The sequence below is a fragment of the Oncorhynchus clarkii genome, chromosome 2 (assembly GCF_045791955.1).
Source record: "Oncorhynchus clarkii lewisi isolate Uvic-CL-2024 chromosome 2, UVic_Ocla_1.0, whole genome shotgun sequence".
Classification (NCBI taxonomy): domain Eukaryota; kingdom Metazoa; phylum Chordata; class Actinopteri; order Salmoniformes; family Salmonidae; genus Oncorhynchus; species Oncorhynchus clarkii.
Genome location: NC_092148.1, coordinates 82597802 through 82621965, shown reverse-complemented (window position 1 = coordinate 82621965; position 24164 = coordinate 82597802). Strand labels below are relative to the sequence as shown.

Here is a 24164-nt window from a genome sequence, read left to right as displayed (position 1 = left end):
TCACACTAGACTACTGTAACACTGTTTCTCTGCCATAACCCCTCACACTAGACTACTGTAACGCTGTTTCTCTGCCATAAACCCTCACACTAGACTACTGTAACACTGTTTCCCCTGCCATAAACCCTCACACTAGACTACTGTAACACTGTTTCCCCTGCCATAACCCCTCACACTAGACTACTGCAACACTGTTTCCCCTGCCATAAACCCTCACACTAGACTACTGTTTCCCCTGCCATAACCCCTCACTAGACTTCTGCAACACTGTTTCCCCTGCCATAAACCCTCACACTAGACTACTGTAACACTGTTTCTCTGCCATAACCCCTCACACTAGACTACTGTAACGCTGTTTCTCTGCCATAAACCCTCACACTAGACTACTGTAACATTGTTTCCCCTGCCATAAACCCTCACACTAGACTACTGTAACACTGTTTCCCCTGCCATAACCCCTCACACTAGACTACTGCAACACTGTTTCCCCTGCCATAAACCCTCACACTAGACTACTGTTTCCCCTGCCATAACCCCTCACTAGACTTCTGCAACACTGTTTCCCCTGCCATAAACCCTCACACTAGACTACTGTAACACTGTTTCTCTGCCATACCCCCTCACACTAGACTACTGTAACACTGTTTCTCTGCCATAAACCCTCACATTAGACTACTGCAACACTGTTTCCCCTGCCATAAACCCTCACACTAGACTACTGTAACACTGTTTCCCCTGACATAAACCCTCACACTAGACTACTGCAACACTGTTTCCCCTGCCATAAACCCTCACACTAGACTACTGTAACACTGTTTCTCTTCCATAACCCCACACTAGACTACTGCAACACTGTTTCCCCTGCCATAAACCCTCACACTAGACTACTGTAACACTGTTTCCCCTGCCATAACCCCTCACACTAGACTACTGCAACACTGTTTCCCCTGCCATAACCCCTCACACTAGACTACTGCAACACTGTTTCCCCTGCCATAAACCCTCACACTAGACTACTGCAACACTGTTTCCCCTGCCATAAACCCTCACACTAGACTACTGCAACACTGTTTCCCCTGCCATAAACCCTCACACTAGACTACTGCAACACTGTTTCCCCTGCCATAAACCCTCACACTAGACTACTGCAACACTGTTTCCCCTGCCATAAACCCTCACACTAGACTACTGCAACACTGTTTCCCCTGCCATAAACCCTCATATTGGTGCCACAAAAGAGAGACGATGATGTGCACGTTCGTGGAAAAAAATGTGTGCTGTTTTTGGATATTGATTGGTGATTTTCAAGGACGCACAGAAATTCCATAATGTGTGGTTTTTAGTTCAGATTATTTCAATCAATTTTTCAATCAAATGTATTTATAAAGCCCTTCTTACTTCAGCTGATGTCACAAAGTGCTGTACAGAAACCCAGCCTAAAACCCCAAACAGCAAGCAATGCAGGTGTAGAAGCACGGTGGCTAGGAAAAACTCCCTAGAAAGGCCAGAACCTAGGAAGAAACCTAGAGAGGAACCAGGCTATGAGGAGTGGCCAGTCCTCTTCTGGCTGGGCCGGGTGGAGATTATAACAGAACATGGCCAAGATGTTCAAATGTTGACCAGAAGATGACCAGCAGGGTCAAATAATAATAATCACAGTGGTTGTCGAAGGTGCAACAGGTCAGCACCTCAGGAGTAAATGTCAGTTGGCTTTTCATAGCCAATCATTCAGAGTATCTCTACCGCTCCTGCTGTCTCTAGAGAGTTGAAAACAGCAAGTCTGGGACAAGGTAGCACGTCCAGTGAACAGGTCAGGGTTCCATAGACTCAGGCAGAACAGTTGAAACTGGAGCAGCAGCACGGCCAGGGGGACTGGGGACAGCAAGGAGTCATCAGGCCAGATAGTCCTGAGGCATGGTCCAAGGGCTCAGGTCCTCAGAGAAAGAAAAAAAGAAAAATATTTAGAGAGAGCATACTTAAATTCACACAGGACACTGGATAAGACAGGAGAAACACTCCAGATATAACAAACTGACCCTAGCCCCCCGACACAAACTACTGCAGCATAAATACTGGAGGCAGAGACAGGAGGGGTCGGGAGACACCATTTGTTTGCAATAAGTGACCTATATGCTAAGAGAGAGTCATAAGCGGTTTATTGATTGTGGGGTTCGAAAAGTGTGAGAAGACAATATACAGTGCCTTCAGAAAGTGTTCAGACCCCTTGACTTTTTCCACATTTTGTTATGAGACAGCCTTATTCTAAAATGGATTACTTTTTTTTTGTAATCGTCAGCAATCTACACACAATAGCCCGTAATGACAAAGCGGACAAATGTATGGAAAATAAAAAAACAAATTCCTTATTTACGTAAGTATTCAGAACCTTTTTTATGAGACTCAAAATTGAGCTCATGTGAATCCTGTTTCCATTGATCTTTATTTATTTATTTTTTTTAATTTTTAACATTTATTTAACTAGGCAAGTCAGTTAAGAATAATTCCTTATATTCAATGACAGCCTAGGAACAGTGGGTTAACTGCTTTGTTCCGGGGCAGAATGGCAGATTTTTACATTGTCAGCTCAGGGATTTGATCTAGCAATCTTTTGATTACTGGCCCAACTCTCTAACCACTGGGCTACCCCGACATTGTCTTTGAGCTGTTTCTACAACTTCATTGGAGTCCATCTGTGGTAAATCCAATTGATTGGACATGATTTGGAAAGGCACACACCTGTTCAAATAAGATCCCACTGTTGACAGTGCATGTCAGAGGAAAAACCAAGCCATGAGTTGTCCGTAGAGAAGCGAGACAGGATTGTGTCGAGGCACAGATCTGGGAAAGGGTACCAAAACATTTCTGTAGCATTGAAGGTCCCCAAGAACAGTGGCCTACATCATTCTTAAATGGAAGAAGTTTGGAACCACCAAGACTTTTCCTAGAGCTGGCCGCCTGGCCAAACTTGGGCAATCTGGGGAGAAGGTCACCTCCCAGACCAAGGCCCAAGAACCGATGGTCACTCTGACAGAGCTCTAGAGTTCCTCTGTGGAGATGGGAGAACCTTACAGAAGGACAACCATCTCTGCAGCACTCCACCAATCAGGCATTTATGGTAGAGTGGTCAGACTGAAGTCACTACTCAGTTAAAGGCACATGACAGCCAGCTTGAAGTTTGCCAAAAGGCACATAAAGTCTCTCAGACTATGAGAAACAAGATTCTCTGGTCTGATGAAACCAAGATGGAACTCTTTGGCCTGAATGCCAAGTGTCACTTCTAGAGGAAACATGGCACCATCCCTATGGTGGTGGCAAAATCTCACTGTGCGGATGTTTTTCAGTGGCCCGGGCTGGGAGACTAGTCAGGATCAAGGCAAAGTGGAACGGAGCGAAGTACAGAGAGATCCTTGATGAAAACCTGCTCCAGAGCACTCAGGACCTCAGACTGGGGCGAAGGTTCACCTTCCAACAGGACAATGACCCTAAGCACACAGCCAAGACAACGCAGGAGTGGTTTCAGGACAAGTCTCTGAATATCCTTGAGTGGCCCAGCTAGAGCCAGGACTTGAACCCAATCCAACATCTCTGGAGAGACCTGAAAATATCTGTGCATCCAACCTGACAGAGCTTGAAAGGATCTGCAGAGAAGAATGGGAGAAACTCCCAAAACACAGGTGTGCCAAGCTTGTAGCATCATACCCAAGAAGACCAGAGGCTGTAATCACTGCCAAAGGTGCTTCAACAAAGTACTGAGTAAAGGGTCTGAATACTTATGTAAATTAGCAAACATTTCTGAAGACCTGTTCTTGCTTTGTCATTATCGGGTAATGTATGTAGATAGATGAGAAAAAATAAAAATGTAATCAATTTTAGAATAATGCTGTAACCTAACAAAATCAAGAGGTCTGAATACTTTCCGAAGGCACTGTATTTGGTGAGAATCACAACATAGAATCAATTTTGTACCCTCTCAAAGGGGCAGTAGCCTTTCTTGGGTGTACAATTTTAAATTACAGCATCATATATTCTGCAGTTATTCTATTGCTATTTATTCTGTTACCAAATGTACATGTTAATAGTATCTTCTGACTACAATTACTATTTCTCATAGTTTAACTAAACACAATCTATTAGCTTCCAAAATGTAAGTAGGTATATCTAGCTGTCTTGTCTTGCGCTTTGTAAAAACCCAGAGCGCATGTTAGAAAAATACCTTCGTTCCTTTCTTAACATAGCAATGTGAATGCAAAGAGGACTTGGTCCACAGAATAAGTGAACTGGCAAAAGGTTGAGTCCTCGTTCAAAGCCGAGTTCTTTTGCTCTTCTTTTTTTTTTTACCACAGAGTTCACTTTAAAGAGGACTGAGAATGGTTATTTTCCAGAGGACTATATCATAAATCCAACTTAAGTGGAAGTTAATACATTATAGATCATCTTGAAGACAGCCTTAGCCAAGCTGAATGGATAGAGTGTAAAAGGACCATGTCAACAGGGGAGGATTGGCTCAGATTGGTTCAGGGTCATGGAGGAAAGCCAGTCGTCCTCAGCTCCAAATCACAGTTCAGGAGGTAATGGTCAGGGCGCTCATCCCGCTGAAGCATGCCCCGCTACTGAACTTCAAATAAATTCTGCGTCCTAAATGATAACCTATTCCCTATGTAGTGCACTTCTTTTGATCAGGGCCCATAGAGCTCTGGTCAAAAGTAGTCCACGATAGATAGATAGATAGATAGATAGATAGATAGATAGATAGATAATAGGGTGCCATTTGGGATGCACACAAAAAGTTCCATCCTCATAGTCTGACTGCTGAGTTAGAAATACATGACAAGACTGGGCCACAGCAGAGGTGCTATCCAAGGAATCTCTTCCTCTTTACCGTCAGGCAGGCCATTCTTCACTCCACACTACAGAGAGGAAACTATTTGCATCAACTAAAGCAACGATTTCTCTGCCAAATTGTCATAGTAATAATTTGTTTAATGTGGTGCGCTGCACAGTACAGTAAAACAAAATGTGCATCTATGTAAAAAAATAATATGTATATTTTTCTGCATATGTAAGAATATCCTCTTGAGCTGTCGGTATCCTCCTGACTGGTGCTACTTTTTTTTTTTTTAAGAAATGAAATATACTTCTCTGCGTCTCTGCTAAAATCGGGGTAAAATATTCAAAGGAATGTGAGTCTTATTCAGACAGTACATTTAGTTACTGCTTGCTTTTCTAAAGTCTACCAAACCTTGCCTGCAGGCATGCCATCTGAGATAGTTAGACAAGCTAGCTAATTAGGAGGTTGAGAGATTAGGAACCTATGAAACAAAATTAGAACAGGACAAATCTGAAGGGGCACCTGTGCACACTTTGGGCATGACGCCTCTGATAACAATCATCTAGATTTGGCAGACTACCTACACTATCTTACAGATACAGTATCATGGTGTACTGTGCAGGACTGTTAATTACAGCCAGCCTACTATACATATGGCATGCAACAACAGTAAGGTGCCATTTCTGCTGAACTTTTCACTGCTTCATTTTTTTTGTGTACTTCTGAAAAAGATGAGACACTGCACCATATGGAGAGAGAAACTGCAGTCATCGTACAGTAATCGTGCAGTCATCGTACAGTCAGACAGCAATGGCTCATTAGCACTGGATTCTCTAAAAGACACATACCGGATTCCTCTCAGGAGTGTCATAAGAATCTTGGGTTGTACGGGAAATGTGTCTGGTGTGTGTGTGCGCACTTGTTTGAGGGAGATGACGGCCAAAGCTGGGCCAATTGCAGGCCACCCTATGGGACTCCCAATCACAGCCGGTTGTGATACAGCCTGGATTCAAACGAGGGTGTCTGTAGTGACACCTCTAGCACTGAGATGCAGTGCCTTAGACTGCTGTGCCACTCAGGAGCCCATATGATCAGGACTATTTTATAAGTAAGAGAACAAAAAACTTTGTCTTTTACTGAAAGATATGAATTGCCACAATTATGTTTGTTCTTCAAATTATGTATTTTATTCAAACAGAGAAATGAAGTAAATAGCCCAAAGTATCTTGAAACAAATAATTAAAGGTTACATTTAAAATCAAACAAATTGTGTGATGGGCACTTTTTCAATGGAAAAATGGGTCTAAAATAAACAGAAGAGATGCTCAATTAATTTCTGTGTCCATACCTGTTAAGAGAAGAGCGAGAACAACATCAGTTAAATTAGAATTTCTACAAGTGTTTGCAACTCTCTTTGTGGAATTACAGTGTAATTTATCCTAAACAATATTTTTTTAACAACTGACCCACAGATTTCTTGTGAAAGAATCTTGTAAGAATCTGCAGACTTCCACAGGCTTCAAGCTTCCCTTTAAGAGGCATTTTCTCAACTATCTGCAATACAGGTAGGATGGAAGAATGAAGCAGGTGTTGGGCTTTGCTACACAGGAAGCAGCAGTTGACTATTCCATTGTCAACACTTTCATTAAATCAGCAGACCTATCTCAATATATTTGACAATACCATATAAAGTATTCATACCCCTTGACTTATTCCAATTTTTTGTGGTATATTCTGAATTCAAAATGGACTAAATTGATTTTCTTTCTCACCCATGTACACATAATACCCCATAATGACAAAGGCAAAACATGTTTAGACATTTTTGCAAATATATTTCAAATGAAATACAGAAATACCTAATTTACATAAGCATTCACACCCCTGATTCAATACTTTGTAGAAGCACCTTTGGCGGCTATTACAGCTTTCAGTAGTATTGGGTATGTTTGTATCAGCTTTGCACTTCTAGAGATAGGGAGTAGTGGTTATCAGCAATATTAAAATCTTTCCACAGATTTTCAGTCTTTCACGTGCTCTTTTGCAAACTCCAGGCGTGCTGTCACGTTCCCTTTTGCAAACTCCAGGCGTGCTGTCACATGCCCTTTTGCAAACTCCAGGCGTGCTGTTATGTGCCTTTTTGCAAACTCCAGGCGTGCTGTCACGTGCCCTTTTGCAAACTCCAGGCGTGCTGTCACGTGCCCTTTTGCAAACTCCAGGCGTGCTGTTATGTGCCTTTTTCTTACATGTGGCTTCTGTCTGGCCACTCTCCCATAAAGCCCAGATTGGTGAAGTGCTGTAGAGACTTTTGTCCTTCTGATAGGTTCTCCCATCATAGCTGACTTTGAAAAGGCTTTTTAGAAATTATGGCTGGAGTTTATATATAAATGCCTGGAATATTTCAATTTTGGAAAATCTCTTTTAAAATGGGTTAAAGTTATGTATAGCAACCCTAGGTGTAAAATAGTAAATAATGGCTGTCTCAGAAAGTTTTAAACTGTCAAGAAGAGTAAAACAAGGCTGTCCACTATTGGCATATATATGTATTATTACCAGTGAAATGTTAGCTGTTAAAATTAGATCCAACAATAATATTAAGGGATTATAAATCCATGGCTTAAAAACAAAGATATCATTGTATGCTGATGATTCATGTTTTCTTTCAAAACCACAATTAGAATCCCTCGTCAGCCTCATAGAGGATCTAGATACTTTTTCTAACCTCTCTGTATTAAAACCAAATTATGATAAGTGTACTTACTATATTACGTATTGGATCACAAAATAAATGGAACTTTTACATTACCGTGTAGTTTACCAATAAAATGGTCTGAGGGGGATGTGGACATACTCAGTATGCATATCCCAAAATAAAGAAATTCTCACTCCAATACATTTTTATAGAAAGTTAGCAATGATACCAATGAAATGTTACCATGGAAAGGAAAATACCTGTCTATGTGAAAAAATCACCCTGATTAACTCTTTAGTCATATCACAGTTTACAGTTGAAGTCAGAAGTTTACATACACTCAGGTTGGAGTCATTAAAACTCATTTTTCAACCGCTCCACAAATGTCTTGTTGAAAAACTATAATTTTGACAAGTTGGTTAGGACATCTACTTTGTGCATGACACAAGTAATTTTTTCCAACAATTGTTTACAGATGATTTCACTTATAATTCACTGTATCACAATTCCAGTTGGTCAGAAGTTTACATACACTAAGTTGACTGTGCCTTTAAACAGCTGTCATGGCTTTAGAAGCTTCTGATAGGCTAATTGACATCATTTGAAAATCAAAAGAAAATCAAAAGAAATCAGCCAAGACCTCAGAAAAGCAATTGTAGACCTCCACAAGTCTGGTTCATCCTTGGGAGCAATTTCCAAACGCCTGAAAGTACCACGTTCATCTGTAGAAACAATAGTATGCAACACCATGGGACCACACAGCTGTCATACCGCTCAGGAAGGAGATGCGTTCGGTCTCCTAGAGATTAATGTAGTTTGTTGCAAAAAGTGCAAATGAATCCCAGAACAACAGCAAATGACCTTGTGAAGATGCTGTAGTAAACAGGTACGAAAGTATCAATATCCACAATAAAATGAGTCCTATGTCGACATAACCTGAAAGGCCGCTCAGCAAGGAAGAAGCCACTGCTCCAAAACCGCCATATAAAAACCAGACTACGGTTTGCAACTGCACATGGGGACAAAGATCGTACCTTTTGGAGAAATGTCCTCTGGTCTGATGAAACAAAAATAGAACTGTTTGGCTATAATGACCATCGTTATCTTTGGAGGAAAAAAGGGGAGACTTATACTAGTTCTCTAGTAAATTAGTAAGAATGTCTCAGCCCATGTTCAAGAATGGCCTTTTTCAGATTACAACTGCTCACTTTCGGTTATTTGAAAATGAAATCATCTCCAAAATGTTGTTATTTTTTAAACAAGCCTTAGAAAGTTGCTTGCAATTTCAGTTTAATCCACCTGAAAAGACAGAACAAATAATACAACAAATTGTGGTTAAACTCAAATATACTAATTGATTAAAAAAAACTTATTTTTCAATACATTTATAAAAAGTATAATCTTTGTAAATGACATCATAAATAGGACTGGTGGAGTTATGTCACACATGCAGCTAACACAGACATATGGAAATGTCTGCTCTACCCAAAATTACAACCAACTAATTGCAGCATTACCACAAAAATGGAAGAGGCACGTGGAAGATGAAAAAAGTAAGGAACTTGTCTGTCGGCCATGTATTAAAGACCAACAATGGATAAAGAAAATTGTGATAAGTAAAAATATATACCAGTTTCATTTATGGACCAACAAACTGACAGCTGTGCCATATAAATTGCAAAATAGTTGGGAAGAGATTTTCGATGTACCCATTCCATGGCACATGGTTTATGAACTGATACGCAAAACAACACCGAATTCAAAACTTAAACATTTTCAATTTAAGTTATTATTCAAAATTCTTGAAACCAATAGAATGTTATATATAAGGGGGATACAGTCTTCCCAGCTCTGTAGATTTTGCCGTGAGGAGGCAGAGTCATTAGATCATTTATTTTGGTACTGTCCATATGTATCTCGTTTTTGGTCGCAGGTCCAGGAAGAATTGCAACATTCACCTAGAACCATCGCTGCAGATAGCAATACTGGGTGATTTGAAAAGTCGTAGTCAGTCGATCAATAATATAAGAATTATTTTAGCAAAAATCTGTAGACACTATGATAATAGAAAGGTTCAGTACTTTTGTGAAGCATCACAGCACAGTTGAAGAATATATGGCAAATAGAAATCCAGAATGGATGGTGTCAGGAGATAGATGGGAGGGGTTCAATGGAGCTGAAGGGTGGGACTAATAACAACAAGATAACAAATGTAAAACATATAGAGTCTGTGGAATGTATATAGGTTTGTTACTTTTGTGAAATATCACAGTTACAAATAGAAATCAAACTGGATGGACATCAGAAATAGAGAAAGGCCAGGACTAAAACCAAACAAAATATAACTATTGTAAAATAGATGAGTGGGTGTTGCTATGGTGACCAGTGAGCTGAGATAAGGCAGGGCTTAACCTAGCAAAGACTTATAGATGTCCTGGAGCCAGTGGGTTTGGCGACGAATGAAGTGAGGGCCAGCCAACGAGAGCATATAGGTCGCAGTGGTGGGTAGTATATGGGGCTTTGGTGACAAAACGGATGGCACTGTGATAGACTACATCCAATTTGTTGAGTAGAGTGTTGGAGGCTATTTTGTAAATGACATCGTCGAAGTCAAGGATCGGTAGGATAGTCAGTTTTACGAGGGTATGTTTAGCAGCATGAGTGAAGGAGGCTTTGTTGCGAAATAGAAAGCCGATTCTAGATTTTGGATTGGAGATGTTTAATGTGAGTCTGGAATGAGGGTTTACAGTCTAACCAGACACCTAGATATTTGTAGTTGTTCACATGTTCTAAGTCAGAACCGTCCAGAGTAGTGATGCTAGTCAGGCGGGCGGGTGCAGGCAGCGATCGGGTGAAAAGCATGCATTTAGTTTTACTAACATGTAAGAGCAGTTGGAGGCTACGGAAGGTGTGTTGTATGGCATTGAAGCTCGTCTGGAGGTTCGTTAACACAGTGTCCAAAGAAGGGCCAGAAGTATACAGAATGGTGTTGTCTGCGTAGAGGTGGATCAGAGAATCACCAGCAGCAAGAGCGACATCATTGATATATACAGAGAAAAGAGTCGGCCCGAGAATTGAACACTATGGCACCCCCATAGAGACTGTCAGAGGTCCGGGCAACAGGCCCTCCGATTTGATACACTGAACTCTATTTGAGAAGTAGTTGGTGAACCAAGCAAGGCAGTCATTTGAGAAACCAAGGCTATTTAGTCTACCGATAAGAATGTTGTGCTTGACAGAGTCGAAAGCCTTGGCCAGGTCGATGAAGACGGCTGCACAGTACTGTCTTTTATCGATGGCGGTTATGATATTATTTAGGACCTTGAACGTGACTGAGGTGCACCCATGACCAGCTCGGAAACCAGATTGCATAGTGGAGAAGGTACGGTGGGATTTAAAATGGTCTGGGATTTTTTTGTTAACTTGGCTTTCGAAGACTTTAGAAAGGCAGGGCAGGATGGATATAGGTCTATAACAGTTTGGGTCTAGAGTGTCTCCCCCTTTGAAGAGGGGGATGACCGCGGCAGATTTCCAATCTTTAGGGATCCCAGAAGATATGAAAGAGAGGTTGAACAGGCTAGTAATAGGGGTTGTAACAACTACGGCGGATAATTTTAGAATGAGAGGGTCCCGATTGTCTAGCCCAGCTAATTTGTAGTGGTCCAGATTTTGCAGCTCTCTCAGAACATCAGCTTTGGGTGTTGCTGTGGGGGTTGCAGGGCTATTGGCCAGGGTATGTAATAGTCTGGTGGCCATTTAATTAATTGTTCAGCAGTCCTATGGCTTGGGGGTAGAAGCTGTTAAGGAGACTTTTGGTCCTAGACTTGGCGTTGCGGTACCGCTTGCCGTGTTGTAGGGGAGAAAACAGTCTATGACTTGGGTGACTGGAGTCTCTGACAATTTTATGGGCTTTCCTTTGACACCGCCTATTACATAGGTTCTGGATTGCAGGAAGCTTGGCCCCAGTGATGTACTGGGCCATACGCATTTCAATCTGTAGCTCCTTATGGTCAGATGCCTTAGCTGTTGCCATACCAGGCGGTGATGCAACCGGTCAGGATGCTCTCGATGGTGCAGCTGTAGAACTTTTTGAGGATCTGGGGACCCATGCCAAATCTTTTCAGTCTCCTGAGGGGAAAAGGTTTTGTTGTGTCCTCTTCTCGACTGTCTTGGTGGGTTTGGACCATGATAGTTTGTTGGTGATGTGGATACCAAGGAACTTGAAACTCTCGACCCGCTCCACTACAATTTAAATATATTTTACCCGTTTGCAATGTTATCACAGAGCACTGCATTGATTTTCACTGCTACGGAGACGATACACAACTTGACATTTCTGTGTTACCAGAGGATTTTAGCTCCACGGAAAAATTATTAGACTGCATTAGTGATTTAAATACTTTGATGGCTCACAACTTCCTCCAGCTAAATCAAGGCAGAACCGAGGTACTTATTGTTGGTGCCAAAGCACAGAGAGAGAATCTAGATGCACATTTTAATTCACCAGAAATTAACATAAAACACCAGGTGTTAAAAAAACCAAAAAAACCAAAAAAACCAAGGTGTTATTTTAGACTCTGAACTAAATGTTGAATCACACATTGAGAATGTGACCAAAATAGCATTTTACCACCTGAGGAACATTGCCAAGGTGCGGCCGTTTCTCTCTCAGGCTGATACAGAGACACTGCAATATCTATGCGCACGAGCTTGAGAGCACGAAAATGGGAAAGAGGACCAGAGGTAATTTTGTTACCGCTATAATAGATTTTAATAAAAACAATATGTTTCCCTGCCCATAATTAAGCTACAGTATTTATCAGAGTTATTGACCTCACAATAAGCCATGTTCGAGTAATTTACATAACTTACATTAATATGAAGCGGTAGCCACCAAGATGGACAGCGCATGTGTGCTGAAAGTAGGCTAATTAGAGAAGGCCAAATTCATTAGTCTACTATCTATAGATTTTGTCAGTAAATTCCTTCAGACACCATGCAGTCCTTAAAAATCTCAGCATCAGTGAAGGGACGGCTTGTTAAATTAAAACCAGGGCTCGAATTGTGGGGGTATGTGAGGGAATATGAGTTATTGTGGCTTTTGTTAAAGAAAATGGCTAAAAGCATAGGACTACCCCTTGTTAGTTTAAGGTTTTTTACATGTATGGACCTGATATAACGACGCTTTAGTGCACAACCCTTTATGCTAGAAACAAGCTGTAAAATACAGGGTAAAGACATGACTCCGATGCATATAGAATACCTTTGGTTTTTCTGAGGCTGCGCTACAACCTTCTACAGCCGAGGAGACAAAACAATGGACTTTGCTTGGGAAGTATTTTGTGATTCTGTCACTATCAATTGACGTTCAACATTTCAACAACGTATTAAACAAAATACTAACTCAAAATCAGTCAGGAGCAAGCCAGGTAACCTCAGAAGGAACAAAAATTTATTATTTGGGCTATATTATTATGAAGGCTATAGCCTGCCATTTGTGTCTCGATTCAGGAAACTAGGCATATTTTTTAAATAAATTGTGAAGCATTTGTGACACGCTACGGGCTGATAGGAGTGTTCAGCATTTCAACAACCGACCAAGAAAATCACTTCAAAAAAATGCCTATAAATGTAACATTTAGGCTTTTTAAAATTCAATTAGTTTTGTTTAACTTAAAATTACACTACCAGTCAAAAGTTTGGACGCACCTACTCATTCAAGGGTTTTTCTTTATTTGTACTATTTTCTACATTGTAGAATAATAGTGAAGACATCAAAACTATAAAATAACACATATGGAATTGTGTAGTAACCAAAAAAGTGTTAAAGAAATATAAATATATTTTATATTTGAGTTTCTTCAAAGTAGCCACCTTTTGCCTTGAAGACATCTTTGCACACTCTTGGCATTCTCTCAATCAGCTTCATGAGTTCATCACCTGAAATGTATTTCAATTAACTGGTGTGCCTTGTTAAAAGTTAATTTGTGGAATTCCTTTCCTTCTTAATATGTTTGAGCCAATCAGTTGTGTTGTGACAAGGTAATGGTGGTATAAATAATATAGCCCTATTTGGTAAAATGCCAAGTCCATATTATGGCAAGAACAGCTCACATAAGCAAAGAAAAATGACAGTCCATCATTACTTCAAGACATGAAGGTCAATCAATACGGAAAGTTTCAAGAACTTTGAACGTTTCTTCAAGATCAGTTGCAAAAAGCATCAAGCGCTATGATGAAACAGAGTTACCTCTGCTGCAAAGGATAAGTTCATTATAGTTAACAGACTCAGAAATTGCTTCACAGAGATGCTTCACAGAGATCAAGTAACAGACACATCTAGACATCAACTGTACAGAGGAAACTGTGTCAATAAGGCCTTCATGGTCGAATTGCTGCAAAGAAACCCCTACTAAAAGGACACCAATAATAAAAAGAGACTTGCTTTGGCCAAGAATCACGAGCAATGGACATTAAACCCGTGGAAATCTGTCCTTTGGTCTGATGAGTCCAAATCGGAGATTTTTGGTTCCAACCGCCGTGTCTTTGTGAGACGTAGAGTAGGTGAACGGATGATCTCTGCATGTGTGGTTCCCACTGTGAATCATGGAGGAGGAGGTGTGATGTTGTGGGGGTGCTTTGCTGGTGACATTGTCTGGGATTTATTTAGAATTCAAGGCATACTTTAACCAGCATGGCTTCCACAGCATTCTGCAGCGATACACCATCCCATCTGGTATGTGCTTAGTGGGACTATCATTTGTTTTTCAACAGGACAATGACCAAACACACCTGTAGGATGTGTAAGGGACAAGTGCTGCATCAGATGACCTGGCCTCCACAATCACCAGACCTCAACCCAATTGAGATGGTTTGGAATGAGTTGGACTGCAGAGTGAACGACAAGCAGCCAACAAGTATATGTGGGAACTCCTTCAAGATGGTTGGAAAAGCATTCCAGGTGAAGCTGGTTGAGAGAATTCCAAGAGTGTGCAAAGCTGTCATGAAGGAAAAGGGTGGCTACTTTGAAGAATCTAAAATATAACATATGTTATATTTGTTTAACACTTTTTTGGTTACTACAGTACATGATTCTATATGTGTATTTCATAGTTTTGGTGTCTTCATTATTATTTTACAATGTAGAAAATAGTAAAATAATGAGTAGGTGCGTCCAAACGTTTGACTGGTGCTGTATATTACTATGAATATGAGAATAGGTTGACTCCCATAGCAGATCTCAAACCCAGGCCACCAGCACCAGTAACAACCATCCTAACCACTGTCCCAATAAATTATATCTCCATGGCATATGCTTATTCAGAAAGTATAGTTTGGCCCTGTCCAGAAAAGACCCTAGCCCCTCCTCCCTAGGCACTGTAAATCTAAAATAACTTGATAGGTGTAAGCAACAGGGTAAATGCACTTTGAAGTAAGTCTCAGGCTCTGTCAAAAGTATACTCAATAAAAACTTGTATTGATCATTGTGATTCAGGAGTATCATTACCCACCAACATTAGACAACTATACATAAAGCCCTTCAATTGTTGAAATAAGTCAATCAAATCACTGGTGAGAGAATAAACAAAGTAACTGATAACTGACACAGACATGGTGGTATAGCAGGAACATCTAAATGCCTCGAACCAAGAAGTTGTGAGTTGAAATCTTAGCTAAATACATGCTGAATAGTAATTACTGTATAAATGAATATGCACAATGTATTTGTGTGTTAAATATGTTGAAAAGTGGAAAACACTGTAGGTTAAAAATACTGTGTGTGAGTAATCCTGCCAAAAGACAGAAAGAGCTGTGAGTGGTTCACCAATCAGGGTTTAGATGGCTTTGGCAAAGGTACGTGATGTGTAAGAACTTTTTGGGGGAGGGAGAACATTTCTTTGGGAAATGTCATTGTGTAACAGTATAGACTTTACGTCCGTCCCCTGGGCGCGAACCAGGGATGCTCTGCACACGTCAACAGTCACCCTCGAAGCGTTGTTACCCATCGCTCAACAAAAAAGATCTCAGAGCAAGTGGCGTCACCGATTGAAATGCCACTAGCGCGCACCACCGCTAACTAGCTAGCCATTTCACATCGGCTACAATTGCAACGTTTCAATGAAATGTGTCTCAAACATTAGTATTTTACATTCTGAGAACATGGCATGGCCTGTGTATGTTTGGTGAGACATTAATGGAATATTCTCCAAACCCTCAGAAAACTGCACACATGAATGTTCTTGCAACATCCCATAAAACATGCAGAGAACATTAATGTTGTATATTTTGAGAACATTATAACAATGTTCTAGATAAGTTCTGCTTGACATTAAGGGATTGTTCTCTGAACTTGAACACCAAAACATGGTAAAAAGATTATCAGAATGTTTTGCTAACATACTGTAGATAAAATGTTCTCCTAACTAATGGAAAACTGAACACTCCAACATTAGGGGAACATTGTGGGTAATATTACAAAAACTCTCTCTCTCTCCCTAGAATTGTTAGATGGGATAGGGCTCTGAAGGATTTGGGTCAGTCATCAGGCTCATCACTAATGTCATCAGTGGGTTTCCTTAGTTTCCTCAAAATACAAATTAACATGAATATTATCTGTCATGGAATATTACCTATCATCATCTCTCAAGTATCAGACACCTCAAGCTCCAGGCTACTATCCAATCCTTTCCACATTGACATTATCCCACCCCTAGTTAGCCACAATTGGCTTAAAAAGCCAAATGTAAAACAATATCTGCCAAATAATTTCCAGCAATATTGCCTCCTTATGTCTTATGTATTGCGTATGTTTTTCTATAATTTATTTCATGTAGCCAGTTAGCCATAATAGCTGTCTTCTGGGTAGATAGAAAGACGTTCCCCAAAACCTTCTCAAATAACTGTTAACTGCAAAGTTAGCTTACCTGGCAGAATTATATAGTGATTAATTGTATCAATCGGATGGGCTTTGTATTGCAATCTCTGTCATGACATATGCAGCAGTAAAAACATCGCTAGACCAGCACATTCCTCTCGTGCAAAACAAAATGCACAATTTAAAGGGCATTACACTCAAATCAAAATGTGTCCGTTTTTTCCAGCCCTCAAAAATGGTCTTCAGATGGAATTTAAGCATTGACATTGACTCAGAACATCACATTTCATTGTTTCTCTATAAATGGTAATGGTAATTTGGAGAGTTAAGAATAAATGAGAGAAAACATAATTTGTGAAAATACAAAGAGAGTGTATTTGAAAGCTAGGAAAAATTAGTAGCTCAAGACATAATTTAAAAGTAGCTTGTGCTAGAAAAGGTTGGAGACCCCTGGTCTAGACACTCCAGTTTCATGGGCTTCACCCTTATAGACCCTTGTCAAAAGTAGTGCACTAAATAGGGAATAAGGCCTTATTTGGGATGCATCACTAGTAATCAAATTGACGCAGTCTGAAGTCTTCATAACATCACACAGTTACACAGTGATTGATTGGGTGAAATGCATTAGTCTGGCTTTTAGCTGGAGTCTGGACCACAACACATTATCTCATGTTGTTAGCGGATCTCAATAAAACGACTTCCTGCCATGCTGTCTTAATTGTCTTTTTCACCTTTCTGACACTGGGCTCCAATTCAATTTATGGCCATTTCCTTATGATCGAAGATGTCAAGGGGTACATAAAAGGTCTGTGTTTTGATAGACTAGTAGTGGGATACCATTCGATTTAGTCATTAATGAGTACATGTTGCACATCTCAATCAGATTGCAGTCTGTACTTTTATGAATAAAAAGAGTCGCTTGTGTTGTGAGGCCAGGATGACTAGAGAAGATGTGTCTAACCATTACGCTACTTATAACAGGGTTAATGTAAATTGGTATCTATGCAGCAGGCTATTGGATTGATATACAGAAGAGAAGTGCTACAGTGTGCTACACTATGCAGGCGTGTGGATTGATACTGTACACAGAGAGTGCCTGTTTCGTTCCTCTGCCATAAATAGTACCTTTGTTCTCAAATAGTCCATAGAGAATCCTCCCGAAAGTCACCCACACTGCATTGTCAACAAGTAAGCCGCTCGTCTGCCTGTACAGAAATATTGACTCTCTTCCTCACATTGTGGTTCATGATCAAAGTCTTACTGGTGTAGATCTCAGGAACTAACTAACTCCACTGATCAATAATATAAAACGCCACATGCAAAAATGTCAAAGATTTTACTGAATTACACTTCATATAGGGAAATCAGTCAATTTAAATAAATTCATTAGGCTGTAATCTATGGAAGAAATGGGTAATTTTCAGCTTCCAGGAATTGTGTACAGGTCCTTGCGATAATAGGCCATGCATAATCATGTTGAAACATGAGGTGATGGCGGCTGATGAATGGCACCACAATGGGCCTCAGGATGTCATCACGGGGTCTTAGTGCATTCAAATTGCCATTGATAAAATGCAATTGTGTTTGTTGTCTGTAGCTTATCCCTGCCCATACCATAACCCCACCACCACCTGTTCACAACGTTGACATCAGCAAACTGCTCACCAACACGTTGCCATACACACTGTTTGCCACCTGCCCGGTACAGTTGAAATTGGGATTAATCTGTGAAGAGCACACTTCTCCAGCGTGCCATCGAAGGCCATCGAAGGTGAGCATTTCAAATCAAATCATCAAATCAAATTTTATTTTTCACATGTGCCAAATAAAACAGGTGTAGACCTTACAGTGAAATGCTTACTTACAAGCCCTTGACCAACAATGCAGTTTTAAGAAAAATAAGTGTTAAGAAAGTATTTACTAAAATAAACTGAAGTAAAAAAAAATATAACAATAAATAAATAATTAAAGAGCAGCGATAGAATATCAGTAACAAGGCTATATACAGGGGCTACCAGTACAGAGTCAACGTGCGGGGGCACAGGTTAGTCGAGGTAATTGAGGTAATATGTACATGTATGGTAGGCAGAGGTAAAGTGACTATGCATAGCTAATAAACAGAGAGTAGCAGCAGCGTAAAAATGGTCCGGTTAGCCATTTGTTTAGCTGTCCGGGAATCTTATGGCTTGTCTTGGAGCTCTGGTACCACTTGCCATGCTGTATCAGAGAGAACAGTCTATGACTAGGGTGGCTGGAGTCTTTGGCAATTTTTAGGGCCTTCCTCTGATACCACCTGGTATAGTAGTCCTGGATGGCAGGAAGCTTGGCTCCAGTGATGTAATGGGCCATACGCATTGCCCTCTGTAGTGCCTTGCAGTAGGAGGCCGAGCAGTTGCCATACCAGGCAGTGATGCAACCAGTCAGGATGCTCTCGATGGTGCAGCTGTATAATTTCTTGAGGATCTGAGGACCCATGCTAAATCTTTACAGACTCCAGAGGGGGAATAGGCGTTGTCGTGTCCTCTTCACAACTGTCTTGGTGTGTTTGGACCATGATAGTTCGTTGGTGATGTGGACACCATGGAACTTGAAGTTCTCAACCTGCTCCACTACAGCCACATTGAGGAGAATAAGGGTGTGCTCGGCCCTCCTTTTCAGGTAGTCCACAATCAGCTGCTTTGTCTTGATCACGTTGAAGGAGAGGTTGTTATCTTGGCACCACACCAAGTCTCTGACCTCCTCCCTGTAGGCTGTCTCATTGTTGTCGGTGATCAGGCCTACCACTGTTGTGTCTTCAGCAAACTTAATGATGGTGTTGGAGTCGTGCTTGGCCATGCAGTCATGGGTGAACAGGGAGTAGAGGAGGGGACTGAGTACGCACCCCTGAGGGTGTTGAGGATCAGTGTTGAGGATCAGCGTGGCAGATGTGTTGTTCTACATAGTAGAATAATAGTGAAGACATCAAAACTATGAAATAACACATATGGAATCATTTAGTAACCAAAAAAAGTGTTAAAGAAATCTAAATATGTTTTATATTTGACATTCTTCAAATAGCCACATTTTGCCTTGATGACAGCTTTGCACACTCTTGACATTCTCTCAACCAGCTTCATGAGGTAGTCACCTGGAATGCATTTCAATTAACAGGTGTGCCTCCTTAAGTTCATTTGTGGAATTTCTTTCCTTCTTAATGCGTTTGAGCCAATCAGTTGTGTTGTGACAAGGTAAGGGGGTATACAGAAGATAGCCTTATTTGGTAAAAGTCCATATTATGGCAAGAACAGCTCAAACAAGCATAGAAATGACAGTCCATCATTACTTCAAGACATGAAGGTCAGTCAATAAGGACATTTCAAAAACGTTGAAAGTTTCTTCAAGACCGCCACAGGAATGGAAGACCCAGAGTTACCTCTGTTGCAGATGATACGTTCATTGGAGTTACCAGCCTCAGAAATTGCAGCCCAAATAAATGCTTTACAGACTTCAAGTAACATGCACATCAACATTAACTGTTCAGATGAGACTATGTGAATCAGGCCTTCATGGTTGAATTGCTGCAAGGAAACCACTACTAAAGGACACCAATAAGAAGAAGAGACATGCTTGGGCCAAGAAACACGAACAATGGACATTAGACCGGTGTTATGGTGTGGGGTGCTTTGCAGGTGACACTGTCTGCCTAGAATTCAAAATAAATCACATTCTTAACCAGCATGGCTGCCACAGCTTTCTGCAGCGATATGCCATCCCATCTGTTTTGGGCTTAGTGGGACTATAATTTGATTTTCAACAGGACAATGACCAAACACCTCCAGGCTGTGTAAGGGCTATTTTACCAAGGAGGAGAGTGATGGAGTGCTGCATCAGATGATCTTTGTAGTCTGTAATAGTGAGCAAGACCTGCCACATCCAACGAGCATCGAAGTCGGTGTAGTAGGATTCAATCTTAGTCCTGTATTGACGCTTTGCCTGTTTTATGCTTCGTCAGAGGGGATAGCAGGATTTCTTATTAGCGTCCGGGTTAGAGTCCCGCTCCTTTAAAGAGGCAGCTCTACCCTTTATCTCAGTGCGGATGTTGCCTGTAATCCATGGCTTCTGGTTGGGGTATGAAAGTACGGTCACTGTGGGGACGACATCATCAAGCATTTATTGATGAAGCCAGTGACTGATGTGGTCTACTCCTCAATGCCATCGGAAGAATGTAGGAACCTATTCAAGTCTGTGCTAGCAAAACAGTTCTGTAGCTTAGCATTTTCATCATCTGACCACTTCCGTATTGATTGAGTCACTGGTACTTCCTGCTTTAGTTTTTGCTTGTAAGCAGGAATCAGGAGGATAGAGTTATGGTCAGATTTGCCAAATAGAGGGCGAGGGAGAGCTTTGTATGCATCTCTGTGTGTGGATAAAGGTGGTCTACAGTTTTTTTCCTCTGGTTGCACATGCTGGTAGAAATGAGGTAAAACAGATTTCAGTAACTTGTTTAAAAAAATTCTAAAATAAAATAAAATAGAAAAGTGGTGTGTGTGAAGCCCCTAAATAAGATCTGGTGCAACCAATTACCTTCAGAAGTCACATAATTAGTTAAATAAAGTACACGTGTACAATCTAAGCGTCACATGATCTGTCACACGATCTCAGTATATATACACACACCTGTTCTGAAAGGCCCCAGTGTCATGCCCTGACCTTAGAAATCCTTTATTTTCTATTTTGGTTAGGTCGGGGTGAGCACTGCGTTGACCTCACATTTCATGCACCGTGTCTCCAGTGTGCCTCCACAGCCCAGTGCGTCCTGTGCCAGCTCCCCGCACTTGCCGTGCGAAGGTTGTCATCTGTCCAGGACATGTTGTGGCAGCTCTACGCTCCAGACCTCCAGTGCGACAGTTCACGGTCCAGAGCATCCAGCGACGGTTCCCGGTCCAGAGCCTCCAGCGACGGTTCCCGGTCCAGAGCCTCCCGCGAGGATTCCCGGTCCAGAGCCTCCCGCGAGGGTTCCCGGTCCAGAGCCTCCCGCGAGGGTTCCCGGTCCAGAGCCTCCCGCGAGGGTTCCCGGTCCAGAGCCTCCCGCGAGGGTTTCCGGTCCAGAGCCTCCCGTGAGGGTTCCCGGTCCAGAGCCTCCCGTGAGGGTTCCCGGTCCAGAGCCTCCCGCGAGGGTTCCCGGTCCAGAGCCTCCCGCGAGGGTTCCCGGTCCAGAGCCTCCCGCGAGGGTTCCCGGTCCAGAGCCTCCCGCGAGGGTTCCCGGTCCAGAGCCTCCTGCGAAGGTTCCCGGTCCAGAGCTTCCGGTGGCGATCCACGGTCCGGTTCCTCAGGCGACGATCCACGGTCCCGGTTCCTCCGGCAACGATCCACGGTCCGGTTCCTCCGGCGACGATCCACGGTCCGATTCCTCCGGCGACGATCCATGGTCCGGTTCCTCCAGCGCCGATTACGGGCTGGAGCTTCTGGCGACGATTCATGGGCCGGAGCTTCCGGCGACGATCCACGCACCAGAGTCGCCACCGAAGGGGGCGGATCCGCGAGCTGAGCGGGGTCGACGTCCCGCACAGGAGCCGCCACCGAGGCTAGATGCCCACCCGGACCCTCCCCTATAGAGTCAGGGGGGGGGGGGGGGGTACTGTCACGCCCTGACCTTAGAGATCCTTTATTCTCTATTTTGGTTAGGTCGGGGTGTGACTAGGGTGGGCATTCTAGTTTCTTTATTTCTAGGTTGGCTTGGTATGGTTCCCAATCAGAGGCAGCTGTCTATCATTGTCTCTGATCATATTTAGGCAGCTTTTTCCCGCCTATTTGTTGTGGGATCTTGTTTTTGTGTAGTGCCTGGGAGCACTGCATTGACTTCACGTTTAGTTTGTTCTGTATTGTTTTGGTTAGTTTCATTTATTAAACATGTGGAACTCTACGCACGCTGCGCCTTGGTTGGGTTATAAAAAAATATCTGAAACTTTGAACATCCCACAAAGCACCATTAAATCCATTATTAAAAAATGGGAAACTAGTCAGAATTGAAGGAATGATGGATGGCGCTAAATACAGGGGAATTCTTTCGAGAAACCTGTGAGGCCAGTTGGACATACTGCCAAATTTTCAAACTTGACATTGGAGGCATAGCCATGGGAATGAGGGGTGCTGAGGGTGCTGGAGCACCCCTCGAAAATAAGGGAGTAAAAAATATTAATAAAAAATAAAAACACGATTAAAATGCAATGACTGTTTACTGTAATGGCAGACTTTAGGACCATGGAGAGCATTCCTTGGAGAGCAGCTGCCAGCCTGTGCTCATTTTCTGTCACTTTTAGAAAGCAGAGGGCAGACACAGTGCTATTTGCTTTGTCGGTCAGCTGTTTAGGCAGTGCGCCGATTGCTTTGAATTTGATGTTGGTATTTGAAATTGGCCTTGTAAGCCTTGTTGTAATCTGATATCCAGGGGTTAATTTAATTTGGAATTGACCATTCGAAACCAAAAACTGTTTCATTGTTATTAAAATATAGGTTGTGATAGCTGTAAGCCTAATTGTTATTTTCATTTCTTTGCCCAGTAGGCTAGTGCAATTTTAATTTAATGTAGGCCTATTGATATGAAAATAAACAACTGAACAATTAGCTATTTAGAGTATTTCCCCAAAATACATGTCTTATTTTTGGCTTCAAAGACAATAACAATTGTAGGCTATAACAAAAGTGTGTTGTCATGCAGTGACAGAATGATAATTGAGATAATGCAAATATTTAATGATATCCCAACTAGGTTAACTTTAACTTCTTGCTGTAGGCCTACATCATCATCATCCTCTGCCTGCACCCCTACCTATAGCCTACCTGACTCTGGTATAATGCATTTCCACCTCTCACTCTATCAGTCTTACTTGTCCATCTTCCTCAATTCAAATGTGATATTCTAGCAGATCAATCTTGCTGGCAAAACGTCATTCAATATGGCCAAGTTATTTAGCTATAGTGTGGATGTAGGGCTGTTTTTGTACATAATGAGCTCCCAGATGCTGCGTAGGCAACACAATAATATCAGACAGAGACTAGCTGGTCTGGGGAAAAATGTTTGTGTTGGCTACTATGTTGCAATATTAATATTCTCAGAGCAGTCTTATTCCATTGCGAATAATGCAGACAGGCAAATACAAAAAATGAGCTGAGCGTACACATTATAAGGAACATCTCTGAATGCAGAGCAACAATTTGTGTGGAGCGCTCGAGACAATCACAATGTACACTGTATGCGCCGTTACACAACCTTTTTCATATGAGTGACAATTTACAATTGATCCTACAATTTCTAAAGATCTGCGTGCCAGTTATCATTTTAATTTAAGCATTGTAGGCTACTCAACTGTGCCCACAAACTGAATAGCCTAATTCTAGCTGGCTACTAGACAGAGACGCTGTACATTCAGCCACACCCCATGGAGCTCCACTATGCCTACCTGTACCGAGGCTCTTAGTGTGTAGATGTTTCTTCATTCCTTGGTTGAGTTTGTTTGTCTCTGTGTCCCTGTCGATTGTAGGTCTAAGTCATTCCTTTGATGCATAACTTTTATTTCAATGCATGTGTAGGATTTATCTAGCATAGTTTGCTTTTGCATTTAGCTGTTTTACGCTCTGGTTACTTTCACATTGATGTCGGTATTTGAAGTCAGCCTTGATAGCGTGTATTATGCATCTACTTCATGTTGCATTGTGTGCATTGTTCCACAAGTATGATGAGGTTGTACACGCCATTGTACACGCCATTCCACAGATTGCAGTGATAATTT

General features: G+C 41.7%; 1 protein-coding gene across 1 annotated transcript in view; it reads left to right on the top strand.

Moving 5' to 3' along the window:
- LOC139382827 (carbohydrate sulfotransferase 8-like) overlaps positions 1 to 24164 on the top strand; it is an 85267-nt gene that overhangs the window by 15269 nt on the left and 45834 nt on the right. The gene's annotated exons all lie outside the window — the stretch shown is intronic.